The 23255-nt window shown below is 37.5% G+C and overlaps 1 protein-coding gene across 5 annotated transcripts in view; it reads left to right on the forward strand.

Moving 5' to 3' along the window:
• Window positions 1-4417: 4417 nt before the first annotated feature.
• Window positions 4418-23255, forward strand: part of FER (FER tyrosine kinase) — a 468630-nt gene continuing 449792 nt past the window's right edge. For 4 of the 5 annotated variants that reach the window (XM_063085333.1, XM_063085335.1, XM_063085336.1 and 1 more), the window contains exon 1: window positions 20151-20270. The gene's annotated coding sequence lies outside the window, so the exon portion shown is untranslated. Of the gene's footprint in view, window positions 4462-20150; window positions 20271-23255 lie in introns of those variants that run through there. The other variant, XM_063085334.1, reaches the window with a different exon arrangement.

Here is a 23255-nt window from a genome sequence, read left to right on the forward strand (position 1 = left end):
TTTGACATCTAGTTTGGAGGGAGAGTAGAAGTTTTCTTCCTCCAACTCTACTTCACCTTCCTTTCTCCCCTGCCCCCCACCCCCTTATTTTCTTTACACAGATTTGTAAATGAAAAGGACCCACATAGCCATTTTCAAACTTTGAAATTTGGGAAGATAAAAAAAAAGTGCTAAAGATAATTTCACACAAATATTACCTCTAGTAACAGTACTCATTGAAGAGAACAATTTTCAAAATCGAAGAAATTAATATCCACTGAAAACAGACACTGCAACATCTATAGAATAAAAATAGATGTGATTTCCATGTTGCATATACCTCATTACTATCTTTTAGAAGTGGTATGTGCAACTGATTAGGTATGAATTGTGGATTAGAAAGCAGAGAGTCACAAATCAAAGGAGTTGGCAGAAAGGAACAAAAGAGAAAAGGCATAGATTAAAGAAAAGAGGGAGGGATAAGTATGGGGACTACTGAACTAAGATGACACACAGCCAAGATTCCTACAAGAAACTTATAAACAGGAAAATAAAGGAGTGGGAAAGATGGGGTGAGGCATGGGTGATGTTAGCCAAAACAAGAGCTTTTTAAATCATGTTTTACTATTTGCTTGGGTTTGATGTCCACATTATTTTATTCATTTGTCTAGGTAAGTGATGGAGTTTGGATGTGTTGTCCCCTCCAAAACTCATGTGGAAATTTGATCCCCAGTGTGGCAGTGTTGCAAACTGATTGAGTCATGGGGGCGGATCCCTCATGAATGGATTAATGCTCTCCCTGGGGGGCGGGGAGGAATTAATGAGTGAGTTTTTGCTCTGTTAGTTCCCATGAGAGCTGGTTGTTTAAAAGACCCTGGCATCTCCTCTCTTTCTTGTTTCCTCTCACCATGTGATCTGCTTGTACCCACCAGCTGCCTGCCACTTTCTGCCATGAGCAGAAGCAGTCTGAGGCCCCTGGCCGATGCAGCTGTTCCAGAATCGTAAGCCAAATAAATCTCTGTTCTTCATAAGTTACCCAGTCTCAAGTATTTCTGTTATAGTAACACAAATGGACTAATACAGTAAGTAATGTTATTAGAACAGACAAAATTTGATATATGGGAAAATGAAATATATAGTAAGGACTTATTTGCCTATAGCTAGGTAGTACTGTGGCATTTAGAAAGTCATGGTAGTATCTGGTATAGATCTAAATTTTATTATTATTGAATCCTATGCTAACAACTTCAACTGAGATATATATCCCTTCAGGCCTTGTGGGGGTGATTAGTATTTTATGAAGCCCATGGATCATTTAGACAGGAAATTATTTTCCATCATTCTTCCATATTCTCCCTACATGCACAAGATAGGAGGAAAGTTGCACAGTATTCTTGAAATCGGGTGAAACAAAGTGTTAAATGTGTTGCGATGCAAAGTGATAATTATAATAGAGGGAAAAATTTTAAACTAGATTTGCTAGAATTGTTTTATTATGTTTCAGTTTCAACAATGAAGCATAGATTTTTGCCACATTCATTTACTTCAAGTACATTCTTTCAAAATCGCATTTCCTAGCACAGTGCCTGGCATATGGTAAGCAATTTTTAAGTGTCTTGAGTGAATAGGTTAGAACTGAGAGAATAATTGTAGAGCTGGGAAGATTCTGTTTTCAGATATTTGGGTTCCTCAAACGCTCATACACACGCAGACAGACGGACATAAATTGTCTACCAAACAGTTCTATTTTCACCATATCTTTAAAGCTACTCTCTGAAAATACGTAATAACTAATTCACCAATTGCATTTTTCTAGATTTAGATTCCCTTTGTGTAAAGGTTGGGAAATCCTAAAAAGATTTCTTGGGAAAGGTGTGCTTTGGGGAAGCAATCTCCAAAGTTGTATTTTGGCTTTTACTAACCATTTAAAGCATGAACTTTCATTCATTCCATTTGTATTGACATGACATAAATCACAAAATTTAATGTTCCCAGAAAATTAACTTCAATTTTAAGAGGTTTACTCATAGAGGCTTTGTTTGTGCATTTAACAGTCACTGCAAAATACATACCAAACATTAACTTTATAATTTCTGATTCCATTAAAATTTATTTGTATTTCAGTGATAAAATATCACCTAATGTGAGAACATTTTGGAGAACAAATTAAAAACTAAAAAGTAATTTTACTTTTCTTAGGTTCGGTGTCTCAATATTCTGGGCATAGGCATTGTTGAGGAAATAAAATTAAAAACAAAATCTCCCAACTCAGAAATCCTCTCCACAAAAGTAGTACAGAAAGAAAACGCTTTTCTTTTTGACAAAACAAGGACAGTTCATTTGTACAGAACAAATCTTCTGCTCTTGCTTTATCATATGGGATGAAGAAAACACTTTCATTATCCAATAATCATTAAACCAGAATGCGATGCACATCACAGGCAATTGGCTAAGAGATTGCAAACAGAAAGAGCGCTCACCCTTTCATATAACCAAGCAGATACAACCCATTGCGTACATGTTTTCAAGATAAACAATAACAAGTCTTCAGATAAGAGGACTCGATAATACTTTGTCACATATAGCTCATCTTTACTTGGTAATTGGGGAGACCCTCTGTGTAAGTTAATTAGCTTTATCGAGAGGAAAAACAAACTTCTCATATGTTTATGAGAGGAGGTGATTTTCAACTTGAAGCAAGGCGCCCGCGGAAGTTAGGCTCCCACTGTCCCGCAGAACCCGGGAGATAGGGGTGCTATCTCCCCTGATGTTTGCAGTACTAAAAAAGAAAGAGAGGAGAGAGAGAGAGAGAGAGAGAGAGAGAGAGAGAGAGAGAGAGAGAGAGAGAGAGAGAGAGAGAGAGAGAGAGAGAGAGAGGCTCCCAGGTTCTTGAGAAAGACATTCCTGTAAGAGAAGGCGGACAAAGACCTATCTAGTCTTCAAAAGGACTTAACGTTCATTTCAAAGACATGAGAAAGTACTTAACAGTTACAAGTTTTCTAAGACAAATGCTCTGAGAAAGAGTAGGGAGATCTCGAGTTCTCGCCCCACCCCGCCCCCATATTCAACAAGGAGAATTAAGACTTTTGAAAAAATTTTTATTTGTCCAAAATTTTTTCTTTGGCTTACAAACAGTAGGACACAAAAGCCCAACTTAAAATTTACGTTTTTCTATGTGTAGGGCTGTTCACTATGGTCAAATAAATAACCCTGTTCAGAAAAAAATATTCACTCTTCTTCTTCCGTGACTCCCACAAAACTCAAGTTTTTGAGAGGGAGGGTGGATATGGGTTTAACGTTAGGTTTGCTCCAGGCAAAGAATGTGGTTCAACCAATGTACAGTATACAATGCTAAAAAAGTCTGCTAGAGAAACACGGGAGTGTCACACCCTCCAAGTGACAAGTAACACCTATTATACTGTTACAGATCACCTAGTAATCTTGTTTAGTTCACATTACTCATTTCCCACCAAATTCTTTTGGTGAATGGCGCTTCAGAAACTGGAAGAGCAAACCAGTTTGGGTTCTTCACGCATTCTAGACCCTCGAAGAGGTAAGGACTTCCAGGGGATCACTTCCAGGACTTGCCGTGCGCTTTTAAGCAGCATTCACGACAAAGTGTGTAACATTTTAGACAGAGTCTCTGGCACTGGGAATACTGGAATGAGAAAGACACGGTTCCTTTAGAATACATTGGAGAAGCTGAAAACCGTTCTAAACTAATCAACGTTATAACAGATCTAAGTTAAAAAGTGGTAAGGTACTGGGAAAAAGTGACCGTTTCGGAGGGTGCAAAGCGTCTATGGGGCGGGAAGGGACGGCTCCAAAGCCGAGAGTCAGCCCTCGGGATCGCCCAGCACCCCGAGGGCACACTTAACATTTTAATCACGCCTCCGCCCCCACCCTCCGAATTCCTTTCCGGCTGCCGATCAGCCGGTAGTCCCTTCCAGGCGGCCCCAGCTTATCTCTCCCGGTCCGGCCACTTCCCAAAGTTTCCTGTGACGCCGCTGTCCGCCTCTGGCCCCATCCCACCTTGGCAGCCCAGGACACCGGCTAGGGAGGAGTGGGTTACCGACCGGGAGAGCAGCGCGAACCGGTGGGCCTCGGGACCCACCCGCGCTGGGGAGCGGGCCTAGAGGGCGGCGGCAGCAGCTCCACCCCTCCGCTCACCGCGTCCGCAGCCCCCACTCGGAGCGCGCCCACCCGGTCTCCAGCCCCAGTCCCGCCTCCTCGGGTCTGGGGCCAATCGGCCGCGCCCCGCCTCCTGGGAGGAGGTGGAGGAGGGGGTTGGGGGCCGGGCGGCAGCGCCCGCCTTCCGCTCTTGCCCATTGGCTGAGCTTTCGAGGGTGCCCGGAGACCGGAGTGCAGCGGGATTGGCCGCAGAGGTTCGTGACAGCGGCGTTTATTGGCTGTGGCGGCCCCCGTGACGCGGGGTGGCGACTGGCTCCAGTGTCTGAGGGGCTCCTGCTTGTCAGGTTCTAGGTAGGTGAGTTTTGCGCTGCCGGCGGTAGGCGCTGTTGCCCGGGGCAACGCTGGGGGATGGGGGGAAGGAGGAGGGAGGCAAGGCTAGATCGGGGGCGACAATCCCTGCCCTCGGGGGAGCCCGAGATTCGGCCCTGGAGGCGGGGGCTGCGCCGAGGGCTCTTCCTCTGCCCTGAGCCACCCCCAACCCGCCGCGGGCTGCGGGGTCACCCGCCTATCATCCCGCCCGCAGCGGAACATTCCTGGTTTGGGCTTGGGCCGGGCTGCACACCCGGCCCCTCGAGGCCCGCCCCTCCCACCAACCCGGGACCCGGAGGCTGAGGGGGCGGGTGCCGGCGCGAACGGGCTGTGGCGGGCGCAGTAGCTCCGCCCTGTTGCGGGGCTGAGGGCTGCGGGCACCGCCCATCATACCGCACCCCTTCTTTGGATGCGCTCCTCTGCCCGGCGCCGCCCACCCCTGCGGCGGCCGCCCCCACCCCTGGGTATTCTCCCAATTCCTTCCTACCTTTGGAGCTCCACAGTCTCCCATGACCCGCTTCGGTCCTCCCCCTGCTCTCCTCCCGCGTGTCAGTTTCTCCTCCCGCTTTTATCTCCCATTTCTTCCTCCTCCCATCTTGGCCAGAGGTGTCCCCCAACAGTCTATCAAAAGGTAGACTTTTATATGTGAAGCTAGTGCTGTCGAGGGTAATTTCTGGTCTGTGGTCTCTTTTGCATTTAGGGTTGGGGAGGTGTTTGGAGACACCTTCGGGTCAACTTTCTGCCTTAAGACTCTCCCTTTGGATCTAGTTTCTGAAACACGCTTAATAGGTTGGTGTTGGTAGAGCCGGGGTGTTTCTTGCACAAGTTAAGGAGTTTACTGTCAGGTGGTCGCTTTCTCACTTCGTACGTCTGTGATTTTGCTATCCATTGCAGTGCAATATAAAACCTAATAATTTAAGGCTGGTGGGCAGCCTTTCATTTTTCGTTCACCTTATTGTTAAAACAAAATGAAGCTTTAATCTTTATAATTCATAAGAAGCTGCGTATATTTATAGTGGTCTCACGGTCACTTCGACAAACCGTTCTAAAGGTTTACTACCGTTTTCCCTTACTCCAGATATTTTGAGATAATAAATTTCTCAAATGAAGTCACCCTTTATAAAAATGAAACGGAAAAATCAATAAGAGAATAGATTAAAACTGTTTCAGTGATTAAAGCCTAGAAAATACTTTTCAATCCACATGTGGAATGAGAACAGGATTAAAAAACTATTGCAACATTTAAGTATAGTGCACTGTATAGTCCTGATATACCTATTTGGCCTTTAGGAAGACATAACTGTGGAAAGCCACAAGATTGTCAGTCAATGCACAGGAAGGTTGAGTGTATTTTTTGTAATCCGGAGAAGTTTTTTTTGCTAGTACTCTTGAGCTAGGGGAATTATGTATGCTTCCAAAGGCATTGGGAATATATTAAGAAAGTACATAGGCATACTTGGAGACCCTTTCTTGGAAATAGACCTTTGGTGAATATCTGTTTCTCTTCGGTGCTGATGGTTGGCAGCATTAAATAAATACACACCATCTAAAATTATTTAGTGTCTAGCTAATGCAGTTTCTGCACTACCTCAAAACTTGATGTCGTAAGTCCCAAAGAAATAATTCAAGCTTTTGGTAGACAAATCACTTTCATTTCATTTTCAGCTGTTAGGTAGCCATAACTCTGGTCTGTGAACATTTCAAATTTGCCAATTTTTTTTCTCCAGTATTTTAAACATTTTAAAGTATTTTCAAGATTGTTTGAAAAATTTTCAAAAATGAACAGTGTGGAAAAATCGAGGTGTACCTACCACCTATATAGCAATAATGTTCTCGAAATAGCTGTTGCATAGTAAATGTTAAGGAACAGAGGAACTGAAATGGTCAAGTTTGAAAAACCAGTGTAAATATTTATAATATCAAAGTATTGTAAGGTGCTTATATCTGTTTGTAAATGGGAGTAATGCTTATAAAAACTATAGTAATTTAATTACACGAGACTATTCAAAGCAGTCTTGTGAGTGAGCAGGAAGTCTGTCATCTTTGAAATCAAAGCCCAAATGACTACATTATATTTTAGTAATCAGAAAAAAGGAACTCTAATTAACTTGTACAAATAAAACTTTTCTTTCAAAATTTGGCTCCTGTGTTAATAAATTATAGTTTTGTACTTGATTTATAAATGAGCATCTTCTTTTGGAGAGAGGTCCAAGGGACTATTATTTATGCAGTGTTTTGGTAACATGCTTAATAAATTGGATCAATCTCATTTATGTTGTTTTGGAATAAGAAAGTATTTTTGTAATGGAAAAAGAAAGCTTACGTATGTTTTTTTTTTTTAGTAGATTGAAGTAATTATCTAGAGAGATTTAAGTCAGTATTTTGATAGAACTCAAAACTATCTTGGGTGTTGTCTCATGGTGTTGATAAAAGGAATATTTTAATACAGAGCTTCATTTTATAGTAAAGGAATAAGTGGAAATGGGTATAAATTCACATATGTCTATATTATGTTTGTAATGTGTTCATACTTAGAAAATTCCTGCATTCTTCATTAAATATTTGAATCCTGCTTTTCAGTTTTAATATACCCTAATTCTGTTTTTTATACTTACATCATTTATATCCTAATTTCTTAAACATTAAAATTGAGAGCTGTGTCTCAGGATTTATCGACGTCCATATTGCCTCATTATTATATTTCCATATTTCGTTTGTGTTTGGCATGCTTATGTATGTACTATGCCATTGAGAGATTAAAGTGAACAAGCAGGTTATAGTTTGGGAACTTTAGTGATGGATTTAGCTAATTCGGAAACAATGAGATATTTAGATTTTTTTTTAATCAAAGCTCCAGTTTTTCCCTGCCTCTTTCCCTCCTCTTTTTCTTTACTATTTTGCGTTTTTTTGTTTGTTTTTATTCTTTTTTTCTTTACACTTTTTATTTGATTATAAACGTTAAATGTTTTAAAATCAGTTCAAAAAACTGTAGAGAAGAAAAGGCACCAATAATTCTACCGTAGTTAATGTTCTGGAAAATAACCAAAACTTTCATTTATTCTGTAACATTCTGCCAATAATTGCAATTTTATGGCTTTCATTTCAGTATATCTTCATCTGCATCTAAATTTCTAGGAGTTCCTGAACATGAAGCCCAGTTTCCCTAAATTAGAAGAGGGCTCCCAGATCTGAGGGGAAAATGGAAAAGGACAAATAGAGGGTAGATTAGAGTCTGAACAAAGGAATCAGACCCAAGCAGTTGCTTTTTCTTATTCTGTGAGTATAAATTTAATCTTAGTTTACCATATGAAACTGCTGAGTGGCTGAAAAAATAGGGAACTTCCCTAGTTTTTTCTTTGGAATTCAAAATATCTGGGTAAGATGAAGTTTACTCAGTGCCTTTCTATGAAAAATTTCAAAATTTCTGTAGTTTGGTGGCATTATGTATTCAGCTTTAAAAAATTTAATGTCATGCATAACTTGAAATTACTTTTTATATACTCATGTAATTACCAAACTGTGACTAATTTTCAGTCAGTAGATCATCACCATTCACTATAAGCTTGATTTTGTCTTCTTCTTTAGTAGGTATTAATTAGAAGATATTGTCTTCTTCTTTAGTAGGTATTAATTAGAAGACCGGACATTTAATGCATTCTTTGTCAGGTTGCAAAGTGTAGTGAAAAGAAGAGCCGTTTATTTTGGAGTAAGATAATCTAGGTTTCAGTTCCAGTTTCTCTTCTGTGGGATTTTGGACAAATTACTTAATCTCTTTAAATCATAGTTTCCTCATCTGTTAAACAGGGATGATAAAATTGCCTCACAAGGTGGTTATGTAGAAGAAGTGAGACAATGGAAGTAAAATGCCTGAATTTAGGAAATGTTCAACTTTTGTATTTAGTTCTTACATGGTAGCATTAATTTTCTCTTTCCTGGTATTAATGTTTATTCTATCATCCTGAAAGTCCTTAAGTTTCAGACATAGGAAATTAAAGTAATGTACATTTAATTTCCTTAAGTTGAATTACATTTGCATTTGTAAAAACAAAACAAGTAATTAGAAATATCTCAATTTAACTGTTCTTTTATAATTTTTATTTTATTATATCTCAGTTGGGATAGTCAGAAATCTACTTTAAATGGTTTTTAACCTGGTCTGGATTTCTGATTTATTTTTCCTTCACCTTAGATTATCATCTGTTCTTGGATGGTTGCCCTAAATTCCTTTCATTTAAACCACAAGTATTTGCTTAAAAGTGGTAAAGAAAGGCTAAATGTTACTTTCTTAAATCTGTAACTAGTGCTCCTTCCTCCTTGAACCACATCTACTTACTTAATCTGTTTAAAACTTAAACTTTATTTTCAAATTTAGTAGTGCTCTTAGTTGTATGTTAGATGTATATTTTCTACCTCTTACTGATGTATATGTCTTTATATATATATATATAACTTACGTATATTTTATTTACTTGATTGAGAGCTTTTTTATTGTACATAGAATGTTTTATCTGGTTGGTCTCAGGTTTGTTCACACTGACTTGAGGGAATTGTATTTTGGTTTTCTCTGCTCAAGATTGCTCAATTGCTGCTGTTGTGTTATTTTCATTCAGGATCAAGGTGGGTGCTTTTGTATAATATTCTATTTTTAATTCCTTCTCTGGCAGTTCTTTCCTGGATTCTTTGCTTTGCATAATTACACGTACAGTGGAACCAGCATGCTAAAATCACCAAGATAAATCCTCCTACTCCAACATTACGTGATCTTCTAATTCTGCTAGTTAACAAAAAATGTCCAAGGCCAGCCACAACAGGTCCTAATGAACCAATATCAAATCTCGTGCACAGGGAATGTTTTCCACATCTAAAATTCCTAGGAGCTTAAAGGGTTTCCCTTTCCTGGGCTCTCTGGGTTTAATGCAGTGCTTCCAGTAGCGCCTTGCAACAGCCCTATTTTTTAGGGAGCAATATTTCATGGGTACCCCTATTTCAGAATGTGTTATATAGGTATAGGGTTCTAATTCTTAAAGAATGCACAGTTTAAATGTACAGACCAGCCTTATAATTATTGGCTGGAGTGAAGCAAGCACTGAAATGAGTAAAGAGGAGTTGAATTAGGTAGTCCTTATCATGTAGTCCTGCAGTAAAACAGATTTTGTGATCTAAGCTATTGATTCTCAATATTTTTTCCATCCAAGTTCAAGATATTTACATGTGTGACATTTTTCAATGTGCATTTTCTAGCATGCCAGCTATAATTCCGTTTCTTCCTCTCCTACTCAAGAAAGCATATCAGAATGCAAGTGATTAAGAGTGACATCATTATAGATATAAACTTGAATCTACTCTGATTTATTGAAGAAAGCCATTAAAAAATGTGTATAACTATTATTAGTAACAAATACTTGAGATGTACCTTAAACTGTTCTATAGTTGAGACTCAAGTTACTTTCACATTCTCTGAAATGAATGCCTCTCCAGTTTTTCTGATCATTCTTGTAATGATATAGAAAGAAATATTATTACACTATTTTATGTAATTGATAATGAAGAATCCTACATTTACAAGTTAGAATAGCTGCTAATGAACATTTAAACGTATTTGAATAATAGCACCACAGTCTTGATTATAAATAAAATAACACTAATTATTGTAGAAAAATGGAAATTAGTTTTTAGTATAAATTATAACTTATTTTACTTGCAGAAAGTGGAACTAACAGCACTAGGAGAAGGGAAAACTCTAAATATTAGAATTTTTATATTCTAGGCACTTAGTCTGTAAAAATGCCGTTTATATTGGCCCAGTCAGAAAAGTATGTTTAAAATTGCATTGCTATGAATGAGATTTTTTTTAAATCACTCATCCTATGTGGAAATATCATACATAATATACAGTTAAAAGTGAAGACTTAGAAAAACTGTGTTCAGTAGACATTTGATATTTGCAAATGGTATGTCCTGAAACCTTTGTGAATCTAGGATATAACTACCTCCATAAAGTGAAGTCAAGTTTAATTGAAAAATTTAAGTGATCCCTTTAGACCCTTAATGATTCTGTAAATAGGACTCAAGTCATTAAAGTTGTTAAACAATTTTTTGCTTCTTACATGAAGGCTAGATGACTTTGTATTACATCATTTAGTATACAGGCAAAGATTCATATTTTTGGCTCTTGTGTCTCTTGGTTTGCAGAACAAAAGAGCATTTCTGGCTTACTCACAAAGCCTGCTGTGGTATCACAAAGTTGAAAATTAGTCCTTGGTCACTGTAATGCTTGGTGCTTGCTGCTGTTTCTTGGATGTTTTCTCCTTGGAGTTGAACACTTCTGTAGTCTGTGTCTTTTCTGCACTCTGGATGTCTTCAGCTTGGAGGATTTCCCAGACTTCTGTCAGTTGGTTGGGCTCTCTTGGTTATTTCATGTTATACAAGGAAAAGTACATTTGACTCTTCTAGCAGTATTGTTTTGGTAACAAATGGGTCAGTAGACACCCTAGCAACTACTCCACCTCTTGCTTCCTGAAAATATTTACAATTTCCTGACTTTTTCTTGAATTATATTTCCTTTAGAGTCACATGATTTCTACAGACATTCTTATACAAGTTAACCATCATTTTAATTTTCACTAAGGTTTTGCAAATTTTGCTAGGAGCAAAGGAAACATTTTCAAACATCACCTCTTAGTTTCAGTAAAGTCTGTAGTGTATGGTAGACTTTCTAATGTGGCAGATCCAGTCACTCACATTTTACATCCATTCTGAATTTACTCTAAATTTATGTATCCGGGTTAAGTACCATCACCTCGTCTTTACTTTCCGTGTATTGAATAAATTGGCAGTAGTAGAGTAATTAAGGGGAACCAAACAATGTATTTGTCTCAGGTAATTATTAACAAATAACTTGGTAGATCACTATACCAGTTATTTATAAGCAGTTCTGTAGGATTTTGATTTATATACAATAGAAACTTTTTACAAAGCAGGAAGCTGATTTCTTCTTCCTATGTACAGACATACACATTTTGTTTTGTTTTGTGTTTTTGGTTATGCATAGTCCTTTCTTCTTCTCTTCTCAACGTTTTAACCTTCAAAGTAGAAACAGTTTCTGTCAGCCAAAGTTTTTGAGTAAATTGCATTGATTCAGATATATTATGGGGGAGGGGCACTAACATGTCTTTAGTGCATGCTAAAACTGCTAAATACTTTCTTTACATTTCTTTTGATTTTTATGACAACCCTATGAATTGGATGGCTTGTATTTTCTTTTTGTGATCTGCAACCAATCTTAGGTCATATCATTTATCTATGGAGTCCCAGTTATAAAGTAATACTGGGATTTGAACTCAGGTCTTTCATACTCTAAACTTGAAATAAATACAAGTGGTAAAAGTCTGAATATAGTAAACTCTTAGCAGTCCTAAATTTAGCAGTAGTTTTAACTATTTGGAGTGACTCTAAAGGCCCATGTTTGAATATTTGCAGTTTTGCTGAGATCATTTCCTCTTATTAGAAGTGAGACTCTGAGATATGCTTGACCCTAGTTAACTGTCCAGTTTCTACATCTCATAGATTGTCCTATACTACAACTTTTGTGAAGTGATAAAATGTTTTTTCTTTGTAAAAAATTTTCCTGAAAAAGAAAGCTAGCTGCTATAAGTGAAGAGAAAGCCAAGGGGCCTAAGAAAGCTGCTAGAATGAAGAAAAAGGAGAGGTGAAAGTCAAGTGAGAAAGTGGTGAATATAGACATTTTTGAATAAGTTTAAAAGTAGATGTTGAATTTAGTGAGTCTTTGATTTGGGTGTGAATCAATCCACCACACCATCTAGAGAAACAAAAGTTAATTTGTGAAATATTTTCACTGGTGTCCCAGCTCTGTCAAAAATTCTCATGGTCTTTAGAAAGATTTCTTGAAAATGTCAGGGATCTTATATTCATAAGTCCTGTCCTTTTTTCCTTCCCTCCCACCCTCAACAATAATATTTGAAAAGAATTTGACCGTTTATTGAGAGCTGCTACTTTCTAGAAGTTAATGTAGTTCTTACAGATATCTTAAAATGTTAATATAAACAACAATATTCTAACTTCTGGGATAATATGGGTGTACTTTTCTGAATATTTCATAAGTAACTATAACAGAATAGTAGCTAGAACTTGATGATGGCTTCTTTCTAAGGTTCTGATTTCTTACCTGTATTTTGGAGCCTGATTTACCCTGTGACTAGAACTGGAATTTTAAGATCTAAGTTACTTAGCTTAGAGACACTTGCTATTATATATAGTAATACCATGAGTTTTGAAAGAGGGTAAAGAAGGTAAAAAAAAAATAGACATGTCCTTCAAAGTAACTTTCATTATACAAATGCAGAAATGTTCTATGTCAGACAAGAGGCAAGGTGTTGTAGGAATGGGACAGAAAGCAGGAAGGCATATGATTCTTCCATTTTTAGTCATTCTACAAATGTTAATAGAATACTCACTTCATGTAAGGACTTAGCTTATGGCTACAGATAATTATAAAGCACAAAGAAGTTTCAGACTGTCAGTACCTGAGAGGAGGAATATGGTGTAATGAAAAGAGCATAGATGTTACAGCCAGACCCACCTAAGGGTGAATCTATGCTACTAGTAATAAGTTGTATGAATTTAGACAAATAATTTAATCCTTATAACTTTGTTTTATTTATTTATTTATAAATCTGCAAACTGAGGGTAATAATACTTAACTAGATTTTTCAGTACCCTTCAGTTGCATGTGACCAAAGCCCTATTCATACTTAGGGCACTGAGAAGAACAGGAATGTAATCTCTTTAGGTACTAATGGATTCAAGGGCTCAAACAGTGGCCTCAGGATATACTCTGGCTTTCTCTTGTGTTAGATATACTATCATTTAGGCTTTCCATGTGACTCTCTCTGGTGGTTCCAGGCTTACATTCTGTTAGTTCCTCAAGCCCAATATAGAAAGAACTTCTTTTATCCCTAGTTTCAGCAAAAGTCCTGGGTTTGTATCTCATTGAATGAATTCTACCGTTTCTCCGTCCATGATCCTGCCATCAGAGTGATGAGATATATGATGATAGGCTAGATCTGAATCAGGTGCCAACTGCTGACACTGGTATAGAAAGTGTGGTCAGCCATGTTTGAACCACTTGGGCTGAGAATCAGGATGGAGTGGTTCACTGAAAGGAGAAGAACATATGTGACCATGTAGAGGGGGAGTGGATGCTGGACAAGCATAACCAAAAGATATTCACTGTAATCCTCTCATTGTGTGTACATGTTCTCCCTTACATTTATGCCCTTGAAAAAAAATGCCCTTACCTAGCATAATGCAAATCTTTCACTTACTGCTTATGAGGCGTTTACCACCTGCTGCCCAACAAAGGAAGACAATTCAAAGACTTGTTTAATTATTGCACCTAGCTTTAAGTCTGTGATCTTTGGGTGATTTCTTTCAGTTCTGTTTGAATAGACCACCTCAGAGTCTAGCAACCTATGGTTAAATTATAAGTATAACTAATTGTAATAAAGCCAGTGTTCACTGATAGAAGGAAAATAGTGTAAGGACAGCAAAAACTCTTAATTGGACAAGAAAAAAAGGGGAAACAACTCAGAGATTTCCAGTCCATGATATATACATATTTCACTGGACAGGCATGACAAAGAGTTTTTGCCCCATCAGTGAAATAAGATTTTTGGTTAGCCAATATGGCTGCCTCTGGTTCTGCCACCTGGGAGAATCTTCTTTATTCTTTTTCCTCTTGGTCACAGCAAAGATGGATATTGAGAGAGATTCCCTTACCAGGGACTACACTGCTTTAGCAGCTGGTTTTTTGTTGGTGAGGGGTTGTGCCCAGGGAATCATCTTAAGGATTAAGCAGTAACAAGCCTTTGTTGGGAGTTTCTTAGGCAATTTGATTTCTTATAAATTTATTAAGTTTCTGATTTGTTTGTATTTGATCAACTTTGTCCAAGTAGCCAAAGCCCAAATCCTAGTCCTTGAATTAAACCATTGCCTGGTGTGTTTCTAAACAACTTTGCCCATCACCCTAACCCAGTAGTTCTCCAATATGGAGTGACTTTTTCCTCAGGGGACATTTGACAATGTCTGTAAACATTTTTGTTATCATAGTAGAGGTGGAGGAGTAGGCAGGTATTACTGGCATCTAGTAGGGTGAGGCCAAGAGTGCTGTGTTAAACATCCTGTAATGCGTAGGACAGCCTTCCACAACAAAGAGTGATCTGGTTCAAAATGTCAGTAGTATCAAGGTTGAGAAACCATGCAAATCCTGTGCTTATCAGTCTTGGCCTCTACCTATCAGCCATTGAGAGCAACTGCTTGAGGTGATGATGCATACTTTATTTGTCCCTGTTCCCAGGCTGTTTTGTTTGGGATGATTCTTTATAATGTGGGTAAATATCTTTTTTGCTACGATGCTTGGGTAGGAGCCTGGAGCATTAGTTTTCTCACATCTCCCAGATTTAATTGGCACTTTATTTTTGTGTGGTTAGATGTTCTAATTTTAGTTTAGAGATATTTGATCTTCACCCTGTAAATTGCAAGATTATCAGCCATCTTGGATTTGAAATGACAGTCCTTTTATCAAGACTTCACTCAAAATGTGCTTCTTTCTAGAAGGACCTTGCTGAAGACTGGAACATATTAGCCAGTATACTAATCTATAATAAGCACATAGTCTGATTTATAAGAGCAGCAATTTACCAGCTCTTTGCTCTTAAAAGATTGCTGACTTCTCACCCTGCAATACAAAGATACCAAGTACCCTTCACTTTCCATTATTGACTCAGTTCCACATTTTATGGCTGTCACTTGTACTGCCCAATTTTTGGCATTACTTTTTTTATTTGTTAGGCTTCTTTTGGATACTAGTAACAGAAAGCCAATTAAAAAAATCAGTCCTTCCCATCTCTGTAAGTGGCATCTCCGTTCATGTTTTTGCTCAGGCCCTAAACCTTGAGGTTATCCTTGTTTCTTTTTCTTTCCCTTCCCCCCAACAATCTTTCAGAATATTCTATTTGCTTCAAAAAATATCTGAAATCTTACTAGTTCGCACCACCTTTACTTTGGTCATCCTGGTTCGACACCATCCTCTTTCTCTTCCTGCATAACTTCTAGCAAATCTTCCTTCTAGTACTGTTGCTCTTAAAAAATAGCCCATGTGATCCTTTAGAAAAGTACAAGATCATTCACTTCTTTGCTCAGAATCTTTCAGTGGTCTCCCATGTAACTCAGAGTAAAAGCTGAAGTCCTTAAAATGGGCTACAGTTTTGTGGTTCTGATTTCTCTCCCTCATGCAGGATGTTTCTCTGAACTCAGGTTTTACTGTCTCTCCACCATTCACTGCACATAGGCTTCCTTGCTCTTCTGTAAGTAGGTATTTTGTATTCACTGTTCTCTTGGCCTGGAATGTTTTTCCTCCAAATATCCATATGACTTACTTTATCTCCTTCAGGTCTTTGCTCTTAATCACTTTATTTGTAAGTCTTTAGTCACTCAATGTAAATTTGAAATCTCCCTCCTTACTCATACTTATTACAGGTTCAGCATCTCTAAGCTGAAAATTTGAAATCTGAAATGCTCCAAAGTCTGAAACTATTTCAGTGCCAACATGATGCTCAAAGGAAATGCTCATTGGAACATTTCAGATTTCGGATTTTCTGATTAGGGATGCTTAACGGGTATGTATTCTGTACATATTCCAAAATCCAAAAAAATCTGAAATCTGAAACACTTCTGGTCCCAAGCATTTCAGAAAGTGATACTCAACCTGTAACACCTTTCCTGCTTTTTCTTTCTTCATATTGCTTATAACCACCTAACACTGTGTATTTTACTTATTTTGTATTTCGTTTATTTCCTCTCATAAGCTCCATGAGGGCAGACATTTTTGTCTGTTTTGTTGTGTAGTGAAATGCATGACATATATTATAGGTTAGTAGGCTCTCAGCAAACATTTGTGAATTAATAAATAAGGAAAAAAAATAAGGAATTGCCTCATGTAACTGTTAAGTCTGAAATTCTGAAGAGACTGAGAATACGCTGCTTGCACATTAACAAGTTAGCCTGTCATAGTTTTATATGCATATTCTAACAGAAGAATCCTGGGTCAGAGAGTCAGAGGGTTTATTACGGCAAAAACAGTAGCCAGAGAAATATCTTAGCTCTGGTTCCCCATGCCTCATCTCTGTGACAGATCGTTGTGATGAAGGCCAGATGTTTAACTACATGCAGTGGATTTGCCTCACAGGAGAGGAGATTCGAAATTAAGAGACTCTAAGCTTATATAGGCTGCTGGCACATCTGTCATCTTCTTCTGTAGAGGGAAAGAGATTACTCATTAAGCATATCTCCTCCAGGGGAGAGAGGAAAGTATCTTCAGGGTTATTACCCTAGAATATAAGTAAATGTCTCCAGGGAGGGAGAAGGAGAGGGCTTTATCTCTCCAAAGCTTTTTGGAGGTCTCTATCTTTAGGGAGACACTATATCTAGCTTCCAAGGCTGTTAGGCAAATTTTTTTGTAGTACCTTTTGATTAGAAGGCACCGACTGCGAAGTAACATGAGAAATACAGAAGAATTGCTTCCTAGCAGTAATTCTAAATTCTAGCAGCTACATCTGTTCACACCTGAACTCAGATTTAGGGGCAAAATGTTTTCAGAGTTTTCTCCATTTCTCTTTTTGTCTCTTGGCTCTTTCTCTGGGTTGGCTCATTGTCAAGTAGATACTTATGTTCTTTCAGTTGAACAGCCTCAGCTGAAAGAGAAATTTCCTTCCTGATTCCTTCTTGCAAAAATGTTGGGATTCCATCTTATCTGTCCAATTTGGTCACCTACCTATTCCTGAACTACTGCTTGGGGGGAAGGAATATGCTGATTTTCCCGGCTTGGGCCCTGTGCCTACTCCGGGAACTTTTAGTGTTTGAGTGATTGGTGCCTCCCAAACCACATGAATTGAGGATAAAAAAACGGTAGTTCAACAAAGGAAACTTGAGATGCTGCTGTCGAAAGAAGAGGAGATAGAGGCTTCAGATTATGTATACGCACATGCAACTCACACTCATTTAAAAAAATAAGAATCTTATATAGGCATTACTATCTCATCCATTTACACCTAACATGACGAACAAGAAATTTTCTTTCAAAACATGATTTTAGGGCCGGCCCGTGGCTCACTCGGGAGAGTGAGGTGTTGATAACACCAAGGCCCCGGGTTTGGATCCCTATATAGGGATGGCCGGTTAGCTCACTGGGTGAGCGTGGTGCTGACAACACCAAGTCAAGGGTTAAGATCCCCTTACCGGTCATCTTTATATGGGGGAAAAAACAAAAACAAAAACATGATTTTAAATGGGCATAAAATTATATTTAAGTTCATTGTTTATTTTTAGATATTTGGTTTATCAGAATTGCATTTTGAAAAAGGATAGGGATATTTATTGGAGGAGTAGGGGGAATTTATGAGAGCAAGAGTAGTAGGGCCAGGACTCGGGTGAGGCAAGAGAGATGCCTTTGGACACAAAATGTGAGATGTACTCTTTCAGGGCCATGCAACTGCAGGGTTGCACTTGCATGACCCTACAAAGTTATCTCCTTAAGCAACAAGTACTTCTCTTTCCTCACTCTAGCATTTGGAAAGGGAAGCACTTTCAGTGAATGGAAATTATATTTGGCTATGAGTGTAAGTTAGAGATGATAGCCTGTGTAATTGGGGAATTTGGTGGGGAAGATTAAGGTGCACTAGAAAGTAGTCATTACACATTTGTAACTGTTGTGTATGGAAACCTCTATTGGGTTCTTATATGGATGGTAATGTCTCTCAAGTAACACAGGAAATATAATTTTGTATTCATAGGGTTATAGTAGTTTGAACAAAGAAAAGTTCCATTTAGAGATACCACCAAAGAAGTTATTTATTTTTAACTCCAACCGTTTCAATATCAAGGAAAATTGCTGTTTTTCATTGAAAAATAAAAACTATAGAAAAGACTGAGTTGGAGATTGAGACATAATATGGGGGTGTTTGACAAGCTTTCCTGAGCAAGACACTTGACATAGATCAATGTTGGGCATGTTATCCCAGTTGAATAGTTGTTTCTCTTATACTCAGGTTTTTGAAAATGACCATTTTCATATCACGGTGAGAGACCAGAATATGTAATTCTAAGTAACTCTCAACTATTTTTGCTGATAGAGAAGAGAGTATAGAAAATTTAAAATTAAATGAAGATTCAGTAATTTGGGGGTCTGTCTTTGGAATGGAATTAGACACTTACATAATGTGCACATTTAGGTACACAATACATTTTGTTCCTTAGAAATCTTTGTGAGTAATACTGTGTACTATACTATACCTTAGGGGTTTAATTGAAGATACTATATTGAAAACAGTATGAAAGAGAAGTCATGATTAAAATTTTTTTATTTAAATATCATTTTAAGTCATGAATTTTATCATTTAGTATCACAACTCTTTTAGAAGCCTTACTTTATACCAAAGTGTACTAATCAGAGAAAGTCATAATTCACCTTGGAATCTCATCCATTCAGTAATCACTTGTTTGGTGGCTACTGTGTTCTGGGTATCATGTAATATGCTGATTATATTAAGAGAAAAATCCCTGTTATCAATTATGTCACAGTTTAGTGGAAATAGAGAGATGTGATAACACTTTAATTATATGTAGACTAGATTTCCAACCACTTCTTCGTTTTGGTAACCTTGCCAAATCTATAAGGAAATAACATGCTTGCCTGTGAGCAAAGAAGGAACCCTTTGGAAATGTGTCAAAGATTAGAAGAGTGGAAGACTTGGAGAATATGCCTGACACACTGTGTTTGGTCAGTTTCCTGACCAGAAGGAAAGGAGTAATCTTATTGGTAACGTTTATGAAATGTCATCTGATTAATGTGAAAGTCAAGGAAGTAAGGGAAATGACAGAAAACAGAATAGGCAAACAGAAAAGAAAAGCTTGAAGAAGGGGAGAGCTGATTATAAAACAGGAAGTCAGGATTAGAAATAGAAAGCCTTGTAAGGCAAAAAATGAGAAAACATGACAGGGCAGTAGGTCACATATAATGATATCAGTGATGAAGAGGGTCAGTAACCAAGAAACCTCTTACAAACTGTCTCCTAGTTTCAAGGATTGAGGGGAGAACAGCTAATTCAAGGATCATTCTTTGGCATACTAAAGTATGTGACATGGAGAAAGTATGTGTTCGCTAGGTGAATCCTTCCAGCTTTTGAAAAAGTTTTTCTTTTTAAATTACTTCTTTAGGCTGTAATGATATTTTAACAGGTGTAGTCACTTGCTGCTGCTACTTCTGTGCTTCAAACTTGAAGTTAGTTTTATGCTGTGAAAATGGAGAAAAACATGAATCACCTCTCAAAACTGAGGAAATAGGTTGGGGGAGAAGGTAAAATACATTATGCATTAGGAAAGTTGTGGAAAGAAAAGGGAGAGAGTAAGCAGCAGATATACAAGTTAGGTACATGTAGCATTTATATTTTTAATTCTGTGAACGTAATAAACTCTGTTAATTTCTAGTAATAGCCTACTGCACTTCATTTGTACATTTTTACCTCTTTCTCTGTAGAGAACAGTTCTGACTCCTTGAATTTATTCTTGCAGCGCATGTTTCTTGACTAGACCTATGATCATACCCGTGAGACTTCACTGCACGTTTTCTCAAGTGTCTTCCTCACCCATAATGTGTAATACCTCAACATGGACCTGCTGCTTTAGCTAAGACATGGCCAGCAATGAATAGTAGTAAGGTAGGATTGCATTACTCTTCTTAGTAAATAACTAAAAACATTTTTTGGTGTCTAAAACTGTGAAACAGTTTTGACTTGTCTTGATTTTGTGGTGTTCTTCATTTTAGATTATTCTCCTACCTAGGCAGACTGCTATTATTTTATATTTTGGTTTTTATTTTTTGCTTGTCATTTGTCCTAATGGATTTGATCTCATTTGTGATGTAAGTATTATTTTTTTCAACTAACACTTATCATTAGCAGAATAACAATCTATTTCTTAACCCGTGTGCCTTAACCTGTGTCCTATATTTTCAACTGCTATGCACCAAACTTAACATGTATTTTTTACTTGCTTTTCCTTCTGCTTTCTGTATTTCCTCTAATATCACATGACATTAAACTCATAATTAATTAAAAGTCATACAAAATTAAATTTCAAGGTAAAAAGCAAAACAAAATATTAACTAGAATGTAACGAGGGTTTATCTTTTAATTATTTTTCCACAAACTTTTTGAAGTACCCTCTTATTTCAAATTTGCAAGATTTTGTATTTCCAGCACTAATGTTGTTTTTAGCATTATAATTATATCTCTTTTGGTAAAATAACAAACTGTTAAGATAATGGGAGAGATTGTTTTATTTTTTTTTCAGCTACAAGCTACAAGAATGTTCAACATGACATTTAATAATAGTACAGAATATGAAATAATTTTTTTTAATCTTTTTTTATTATTTGTACCTAAGATGTGATGGCCAGATCCATACTGGCAGCATGCCCATTACCACAAATTGTGATTATACCCCCTGTCCCCCACCCAATTATCTCCCCTATTATCACTGACCTCCCTGCCCATCCCCCTTTCCCCACTCCACTGTGTATCCTTAGATATGTTCTATCCCTCTGCAAGTCCCAATGCCCCACTGTGGTCTTTCTTTCCTTCCTTCTTTTTCTCTTGGCTCCCACTTATGAGTGAGTACATACAGTATTTATCCCTCTGTGCTTTGCTTATTTCACTCAACATAAGTTTCTCCAAACTCATCCATGTTGTTGCAAATGGGAGAATTTCATTCTTTTTTATGGCAGAATAGTGTTCCATGGTGTATGTATACCACAGTTTCCTTATCCAATCATCCATTGATGGACATTTAGGTTGGTTCCATATTTTGGCTATTGTGAACAGAGCTGCAATGAACATGGGAGTGCAGGTATTCCTTTGACATGATGATTTCCATTCCTTTGGGTATATACCCAGAAGTGGGATTGCTGGATCATATATGGAGGATCTATCTGTAGTTGTTTGAGAAACCTCCATACTGTTTTCCATAGTGGTTGTACTAATTTACAGTCCCACCAACAGTGCAGGAGTGTTCCCTTCTCTCCACATCCTCGCCAGCATTTGTTATTCTCATTCTTTTTGGTTATAGCCAGTCTAACGGGAGTGAGATGATATCTCAATGTGGTTTTAATTTGCATTTTCCTGATGACTAGTGATGTTGAACATTTTTTCATGTACCTGTTGGCCATTTGTATGTCTTCCTTTGAAAAATGTCTGTTCAGTTCCTTTACCCATTTTTTAATTGGGTTATTTGTTTTTTTTTTACTGTGTAATTGCTTGAGTTCCTTGTATATTATAGATATTAATCCCTTGTCGGATGCATAGTTAGTAAAAATTTTCTCCCATTCTGCAGGGTGTTGTTTCACTCTGTTGATTGTTTCCTTTTTTGTGCAGAAGCTTTTAATTTGATATAGTCTCGTTTGTTTATTTTTTCTTTTGTTGCTTGTGCTTTCAGGCTCATGTTCATAAAGTCTGTGCCCAGACCTAATTCCTGAAGTGATTCACCTGTATTTTTCCTTAGTAACTTTACAGTTTCAGGTCTTATACTTAAGTCTTTAATCTATTTTTAGTTGATTTTAGTATATGGTTAGAGCTGCATGTCTAGTTTCATTCTTCTGCATATGGATATCCAGTTTTCCCAGCACCACTTATTGAAGAGGCAGTCTTTTCCCCAATGTATGTTTTTGTTCCCTTTGTCAAATATTAGATGTCTATAAGCCTGAGGGGTGATTTGTGGGTTCTCTATTCTGCTCCACTGGTCTGAGTGTCTATTTCTATGCCAGTACCATGCCGTTTTGGTTACTGTAGTTTTGTAATATAATTTGAAATCAGGTAGTGTTATGCCTGTGGCTTTATTTATTTTTTTTGCTCAAGATTGTTTTGGCTATTTTGGGTCTTTTGTTGTTCCATATGAATGTTGAGATTGTTTTTTTAAACTCAAGGACAAAAAACATATGATTGTCTCAATAGATGTTGAAACAGCATTTGATAAAATTCGACATCCCTTCATGATAAAGACTCTCAACAAATTAGGTATTGAAGGAAAGTATCTCAGCACAATAAAAACCGTCTATGACAAGCCCTTCACCAGTATCATTCTGAATGGGGAAAAACTGAAGGCTTTTCCCTTAAGACCAGGAACAAGACAAGGATGCCCACTCTCACCACTTCTATTTAACATAGTACTGGAGGTACAAACCAAAGCAATCAGGAAAGAGAAAGAAAGAAAGGGCATCCAGATTGGAAAAGATGAAGTCAAACTGTCCCTATTTGTAGATGATATGATACTATATATAGAAAAACCTAAAGACTTTATCAAAAAACTCCTAAATGTGGTTAATAACTTCAGTAACATAGCAATATACAAAATAAATGCCACCATATCAGTTGCATTTATATTCTCCAATAATGAGCTAACAGAAAGAGAAATCAAGAAAGGAAGCCCATTTACAACAGTCACATACAAAAAAACCCTAGGAATCAATTTAATCAAGGAAGTGAAAGATCTATACAATGAGAACTACAAACCACTATTGTAAGAAATTAAAGAAGACACGAAAAGATGGAAAGACATTCCATGCTCTTGGATTGGAAGAATTAATATTGTGAAAATGTCTATACTACCCAAAGCAATCTACAGATTCAATGCAATCCCCATCCAAATAC

This window comes from Cynocephalus volans, chromosome 2 (genome assembly GCF_027409185.1).
Source record: "Cynocephalus volans isolate mCynVol1 chromosome 2, mCynVol1.pri, whole genome shotgun sequence".
Taxonomy (NCBI): domain Eukaryota; kingdom Metazoa; phylum Chordata; class Mammalia; order Dermoptera; family Cynocephalidae; genus Cynocephalus; species Cynocephalus volans.